Source organism: Limulus polyphemus, unplaced genomic scaffold (assembly GCF_000517525.1).
Source record: "Limulus polyphemus unplaced genomic scaffold, Limulus_polyphemus-2.1.2 Scaffold8942, whole genome shotgun sequence".
Taxonomy (NCBI): domain Eukaryota; kingdom Metazoa; phylum Arthropoda; class Merostomata; order Xiphosura; family Limulidae; genus Limulus; species Limulus polyphemus.
The window spans coordinates 16,077-24,041 of record NW_013674552.1 but is presented as its reverse complement, the minus strand read 5'-3'; the positions used below and the strand labels follow the sequence as shown (position 1 = coordinate 24,041).

Below are 7,965 nucleotides of genomic sequence, written 5' to 3'. Positions count from 1 at the left end.
GTAAAGCTTTCAAAACCAGTTCATTACAAAGACATGCTTAAACGCTGACTGTTGTTCAATCCAAAAAAGTTAAACCCCTTGAGAAGCTATCGATGGGATACTTTCTGCCTTAAAAACACATATTTCATGGCGGAGTTTAACAATGCTAACCACCTTAAGAGAATTTTGATGAAAGTTTTAAGAGTAAGTAGGCCATTCACCTATTAGTATTATTACTAAAATTAGAAGACCTAGGCCTCGTCTAATAAACTTTTTTGTTTAGAAAGTATATAGGCTAGTCTAATGTTAGGGGATTTGCTTACAGTAATAATGCAGTCACAAAATATCTATCTTACACCTCTACTTCTAAAATTCCAGTATAAAATTCATCCAAAGTTCGTGGGTGACAAATACATGTTACTCTAGTACACTGGTGGCGCCACTATGGGGAGAATAGGGCATCCCCCCCCCCCATCCCATGAGAACACCCTTACTCCACTTTCCCTCCCCCTGAAAAATTAAAACATTTTTACGCTATATTAATTTCAATCTGAAGTACCCATGTGAGACACAGCTCACCCCAGTGCCTCCCCCTAGCAATAATTTTGTGTTGATACCACTGGTCTAGTTGTAGAGAGAGAAAAAAAGTTATATATATGAAATAAGACAGGTAAGCTCAAGACTAAAGATGACTAATTAGACCAGAACGTTTTATATTTTAACTTTTCTTCATCCAGTTTCAGAACTCCAGAAGCTGCTGGTTTCAATGATGGGACTTACACTCTCCATGCCTATCAAGAAGAGATACGGCAGGTGATATGCTGCGTTATTGAAGGAGTAGCTTCTCGGGAGTGATTTTGTGAATACACTCTCCATACCTATCAAGAAGAGATACAGCAGGTGATATGCTGCGTTATTGAAGGAGAAGCTTCTCGGAAGTGATTTTGTGAATACACTCTCCATACCTATCAAGAAGAGATACGGCAGGTGATATGCTGCGTTATTGAAGGAGTAGCTTCTCGGGAGTGATTTTGTGAATACACTCTCCATGCCTATCAAGAAGAGATACGGCAGGTGATATGCTGCGTTATTGAAGGAGAAGCTTCTCGGGAGTGATTTTGTGAATGTCATCATTGACGAGTGCACTGACACATCTGTATCTATGAGAAAGCATTTAACAAGTGGAAAAGTATATAAAAGAAAATGAGACTGTGACAAAGTTTGAAAATGTCATGTAAGAGTCAAGTTAGCTTTCTTTGGAGTGGGTTTCTTCAGGTGAAGAGTCAGTTTTACCTTGTTTTTATTACCGTGAAGTATTAACATAATGATAAGTTTGATTGTTCGGATTATTTTCTAATTCAAAGATATGATTACATGCATAAATTGGGCAAAAGTTGAAGTTATCTGTTACTTTTAAAGAAAACAGAAGATGGATTTTACACCTACCTTTATGTTCATTTTGATGTGACCTATAAATGGAATATTATAGGTCACATTTTATTATTTTTAGGCAGATGGTCACCAATTCTTTATCCATCCTTTTCCCCCCTTTTTACTATCAAATTCCCCCTTAATTTTTTACAAGGGGGAATTTCCCCCTTAATTTAAATTTCTAGCGCTAACATTGTAAATTCTATCTCGCTATTTCGTCATTATTGTAACTTCAAAACTCTTTGGATTATTCCGTGATATCAAAATAGAGCACGCTTGACTACAAGAAACCCGATGAAAAACGTTTAATTTGATAAAACACGTATTATTTCCAGCAGATAACTACAGACATTACCAGCTCAACAGTCGACGATTGATGGAAATAGTTTCCAACGGAATGTTTTCCATGTTGCTCAGCTGGCCGTGCGTTAATGGATTCGTGATTCGCGACCAGTTGATGCAAAAATGACCTCCGCATCTTGGGATCGTGGATACGCTGTAAGTATAACGATCAAATCCACCGATAAGAGCAGCCCAATAGTTGGCGGTGGGTGCTGTTGACTAGCTTCGTTCTAACTAGCCTTTCAGTTCAGTGTTATGTATTGTTATGCCCTTGTCTCACTAGGAAAGAATCTGACGTATTTTCTTTAACTTTCCGGTTTTGTAAGCACTAATATTGTCATATTCCATGCATTCACTTGGATTATTATGTACAGATAACTTGGAGAATTAACAGAATTTAGACTTAACTTTATATTGGCCATTCAAAGCTAAGCCTAAAACCTGAAAATATCTGCTCGCTAAGGCTTTACCAACTCGGGTTGCATGACAATTTCGGTGACTAGGATTCCATATAATTTACCCTACTGAAACCCCACACTCTTTAGTTTAACTTGGATTATTATGTAGCGATAACTTGGAGAATTAACAGAATTTAGATTTACTTTATATTGGCTATTCAAAGCCAAGCCTAAAACCTGAAAATATCTGCTCGCTAAGGCTTTACCAACTCGGGTTGCATGACAATTTCAGTGACTAAAACAACTAGGATTCCATATAATTTACCCTACTGACACCCCACACTCTTTAGTTTAATTGGATTATTATGTAGAGATAACTTGGAGAATTAACAGAATTTAGACTTAACTTTCTATTGGCCATTCAAAGCTAAGCCTAAAACCTGAAAATATCTGCTCGCTAAGGCGATAGATATCCTGCTTTAACAACTCGGGTTGCATGACAATTTCAGTGACTAAAACAACTAGGATTCCATATAATTTACCCTACTGACACCCCACACTCTTTAGTTTAATTTAGATTATTATGTAGAGATAACTTGGAGAATTAACAGAATTTAGACTTAACTTTCTATTGGCCATTCAAAGCTAAGCCTAAAACCTGAAAATATCTACACGCTAAGGCTTATATCCTGCTTTACCAACTCGGGTTGCATGACAATTTCGGTGACTAAAACAACTAGGATTCCATATAATTTACCCTACTGACACCCCACACTCTTTAGTTTAACCTTTTTCTACAGATTGTCAACACTATGGATAGAAAAACAATAGTAGAATTTCAACTCTAAAAAAAATAATAATAATTGCTTGTGTATTTTCTTCTTAAAGGTCTGATATGAACATATCATCATATTTGTCTTACACACCTACTTCGACACTACTGTATACCAGTGGTTCTCAAAGTGTGGTCCTAAGATACTTTCGGCGTTCCGCGAGTTGGTCCAAAATGCAAATAACTGACGCACAATGCTGAGGCCATACGAGAGAATAGAACAGGTGGAATAGAACATTAAAACGGTAGGCTTAACTCACTAGTTAGTTTTACTAAGTAATGCGAAGTTTCTCATCGGTAACTCAAACTTATTAATCACAAACACAAGCTAATCAGTTCCTGCTAACAATGGGGCCTTTAAGATAGCTGAAAGGATTACCATTGATAGCTTCCCCTACCAACATTTAACTTTTAAGTTCTCTATCTCACGATAAAAAAAGAGAGAGAGAGAAATATCAGAGTAAACTGTAATTTTTGTTGTTGTGAATGTGTTGTCTAGAAAGACGCTGTGTTTCAAAAGTTGGTTTCACCTCTATTTTCCTTGTGCCGATAAGATAAACAGTAACAGGTTATTAAATATAAAAATGATATATTTTAAGTAGTATTTTTTCTTTAATGACTTAAACTTCATGGCAATAGGTATCTTAAACTTTGAATATTAAACAAGAGAGACTTTCAACGGAATAAATCTGAAGATTGCCAATAAATGTTGCTTTTACATTTCGTTTGGCCAATTAGGGGTTACCATTCATTGTAAATGATTATCAAATAATGCCCAGTAAGAATATAAAAGGTACCTATGCAGCACTGACAAACGCTGCCATTTCGCCTCTAACAACTGCCACTCGGACAATGTACTGTCGTTTGCAGCGCAAGTAAATGTTAGACAAGGAGCACGCTGCGCCCGCAACACCCGAATCCAGCAGATATTAAAAGAAAGGTTAGCAAAAATTTACCTGTTCCTCCCGGTCCAGCCATTCCCTTCCTTCTGCTTCCCCCGTTAGCCTTCCAATGCCTACCTGGCCAGCTTGTAGCTACTTCCCCGATCACACCTGAGCAACACTCGTAAATTGTCGACACGGCTTTCCTTCTCGGCCTCTTCTTCCCGATACTACCGCCACCCAGCGGTCCAAGACGAGACAACCCGTTCAGTAGTCGGGCAAAGACAGGAAATTAAATTCGTTATAAGAAGCGTGGCCACGAGTCGACACAGATCTACGAGAATAACACACACACACACACACAATTTTGAAGAAAAACGTTATTAATCACTCGTGTATTCTCGCAGTGCTAAGTCGAACAGAAAACTGAACATGGCATGCAGATCTACGCAATATAAACCTGCAAGTCAATTTCAAGCAAATAAATAAATGATATATCCATCGTGCACATAGAAAAGTTATAGTTTGTTTTACTGATACACTAACCCTTACCAAGAACCTTAAAAGTAAACCTTTCCACGTATATATATTATTGTCATACAATTATCAGAATAATAATACAAAGTTTACAAAAAACCGGACCCCTTTCAAGTAAATATTCATGAAAGCAGAATCTTTGTATCTAAACTTAAAAGTATACATGTGTTGATCTGTGTGACGTAGTCGAGTCTATAAATTAAACAGAAACTGGCTGGGTAAACATTTCTACAATTTTCACGCGTTCGTATTTCTTTTTTTCTTCTCTCTCTCTCTACATACCTACAAACATATACGTTTCAGACTTTTGGGATATGCCTTTTTTTTTCTCCTCTAACTAAAATAAGCATGTATCTTAGCAATACGTTAGCAGCAATTTTTTAGGCCTACTCCTTAATTTATTCATCTCATACGTTCATGGAATGCACACTGTACAGTACACTGACTGGAAACTTATTTGGAGTAATTACAGTTCTTCGATTTTTCTGGAATCTCAGGGAAGGAAATGTGTTGTATAACTAAAGGCATAGTCGAACCTTGTTGTATACGGTAGTCACATGACCTATACAACATATACACAACTCGGGGATTTCCCTGGGATTTATTATACATATGCGTAGTCATGGCAAATACGCCAAGGCGGGTATAGCAAAAAAAAAGGTCGGTACGTGTCATGGAATCTGAGGAACAGTTGGAAAATGGGTTGTCGTGTTTATACATACACACACACACACAAAATGCCCTTTGAAACTAGGATTATTTTATTGTTCACATACGAGGGGAGTTCTCTTTCATATAGTAAGACACGTCGTAGCATATGACACAGAGCACGCGTAATCAATCACGTGCAACCTAGACAATTAACTACACTACGTCAAAGCAGAGAAGTTAATAACAATCGGTCTTACAATCGTGGAGTGCTCGACACACAGATAATAAATATAAGGGTTAGAAAACGATATAGAACGAAACTCTTTTCAAGAGTAAGCAACTTATTTTAAACAAAAAGCCCAGTTTTATTGCTTTATTTAAAAATCTTAAAATCCCGCGAAAAAATCAAGGGTATGTGAAATAAAAACATCGACTCTTCCAACCATATTCTGACAGACAGTCTCTTTGTGACAAATTACAGAACAACACATTTAGTGCTATCTGTCCATAATTTTGAACTGATAAACACGAAGCAGTTGATCAACACCACCCTCCGCCAACTCTTGCCTGACCGAACAGTGGGATGTAACTATCACTCTTATACTGCACCCATAACATCAAAGTGATGGAAGGGATGTTTTTTTGCAGTTATGGGATGTGAACTCTGGATACTCGGTTTTATCACAATCACGTTTATCCAACATCAACAACTCCACAGTAGAAAGAATCTCCCACCATACTAGACCATATTACAATACTACTTCCTGAATACTATATTACCCTCAATGTTTGGAAAAGAATTTATGAATTAAACATTCAGGATAGAAATTAAGCCAAGCACGTACGACCCTACACTAACTTTAAACATTCACGATATAAATTAAGCCAAGCACGTACGACCGTACACTGACTTTAAACATTCAGGATATAAATTAAGCCAAGCACGTACGACCCTGCACTAACTTTAAACATTCATGATATAAATTAAGCCAAGCACGTACGACCCTACACTGACTTTAAACATTCAGGATATAAATTAAGCCAAGCACGTATGACCGTACACTGACTTTAAACATTCACAATAGAATTTTTATTAGACATAACATCTAATTCTTATTGTTTTCACTCAGCAAAATTAAAAAAAAAAATGTCAATGCTTAAAAGATATATTTCAACAATAACTTATGTCGCCTGTTTGGTTATTTATTTATAGATTATATACACAAAGACCATGATAAGAATGCGCCATTTCGGGTTTAAATTTTAAAATGGTTTAGAAGTCCTCGGGACCCCACGTGCGTAGCTCAGACTTCTGTCTGTCTAGCTACGCCCCTGGCGACAAACATATAACCAAAAAAAGGGAGTATCAGGCGGATTTATTGTGGCTTATTATAATGGACTATAGAAAAAATCCACCCCCCCCCCCCAAAAATCAAATCTCACTATTCTGTACAAATAATGTGGTCCACATAAAATTCTAATTAATGTTAACTGTGTAACTCTAGTTATACAAATTTTACAGTATTTCACAGAATGGCTGAGTGATAATATATTTGTTTAAAACGACAACGTCTTGAGGGAAGATTTGAATAAACGAGTCTGCTCTCTCTCTCTCTCTGGCGAAACTTGTTAAAAGTTGTTGTTCGAACCATACCTGTATAGTTCTCGTTCACTATTTGAGTTCACGGTTTTAATTCCAGCTTCAACGTCCCAAGAGTACCAGTATTTTGGGTAACCGAATTTTCGATTGTTTGTTTTTTTCTTATTTATAAATCTCCCTAACATACGTACCATGTAGTGTTAACTTCTTTTCTTTATTTTTGTATTTAAATTCGATATCTACAGCTTTTCTAACTCAATCTAATGATAATACGAATAAAAACCGTATATTTACATAAAAATGTGCAACAAACCCGTATATTTACACAAAAATGTGAAACAAAACCGTATATTTACACAAAAATGTAAAACAAAACCGTATATTTACATAAAAATGTGAAACAAACCCGTATATTTACACAAAAATGTGAAACAAAACCGTATATTTACACAAAAATGTGAAACAAAACCGTATATTTACACAAAAATGTAAAACAAACCGTATATTTACATAAAAATGTGAAACAAACCCGTATATTTACACAAAAATGTGAAACAAAACCGTATATTTACACAAAAATGTACAACAAAACCGTATATTTACACAAAATGTACAACAAAACCGTATATTTACACAACAATGTAAAACAAAACCGTATATTTACACAACAATGTAAAACAAAACCGTATATTTACACAACAATGTAAAACAAAACTGTATATTTACACAAAAATGTACAACAAAACCGTATATTTACACAAAAATGTACAACAAAACCGTATATTTACACAAAATTGTACAACAAACGGGTAAATTATAAAATATAACTGATACCAACACATTATTCGTGCATAAGAAATATTATTTTTTCTTATAAAACTTAAAGAATTTATCCTTACGTGATTACACTACTGGGACATCTATAAGGTCATTCATACAGCGCCACCTAACGATACATTAAAAACTATTATTACCGGAAGCAATTCGTCAAATTTATAGAAACAGTTTAGAAATAAATGTTGGTCATCAAACACTGTCATATTTAAATACGTCTTCACTGCGACAGAACTACTATTTACAAGAAGTAAATCAATATATATCATGTATACAGAGGCACACAATAACACGACTTCCCTACCAAATTACCGTAAATTAAAGCGAAGTGAAGCAAATACTAGAAACAGACTAATACGCATGCGCAACTTTCTATATTTGTGTCTCCAACCTGTAATTTTTAACTTTTACAACCTATAATTGTTAACTTCTACGACCTATAATTGTTAACTTTTACAACCTGTAACTGTTAACTTTTAC

The 7,965-nt window shown here is 35.6% G+C and overlaps 1 long non-coding RNA gene across 1 annotated transcript in view; it reads right to left on the bottom strand.

Moving 5' to 3' along the window:
- Window positions 1-3,757: 3,757 nt before the first annotated feature.
- The window catches only part of LOC111083297, a 19,801-nt gene continuing 15,593 nt past the window's right edge, over window positions 3,758-7,965 (bottom strand). Inside the window, exon 3 of the long non-coding RNA XR_002608931.1 lies at window positions 3,758-4,197. This is a non-coding gene — a long non-coding RNA (uncharacterized LOC111083297). The remainder of the gene's footprint in view (window positions 4,198-7,965) is intronic.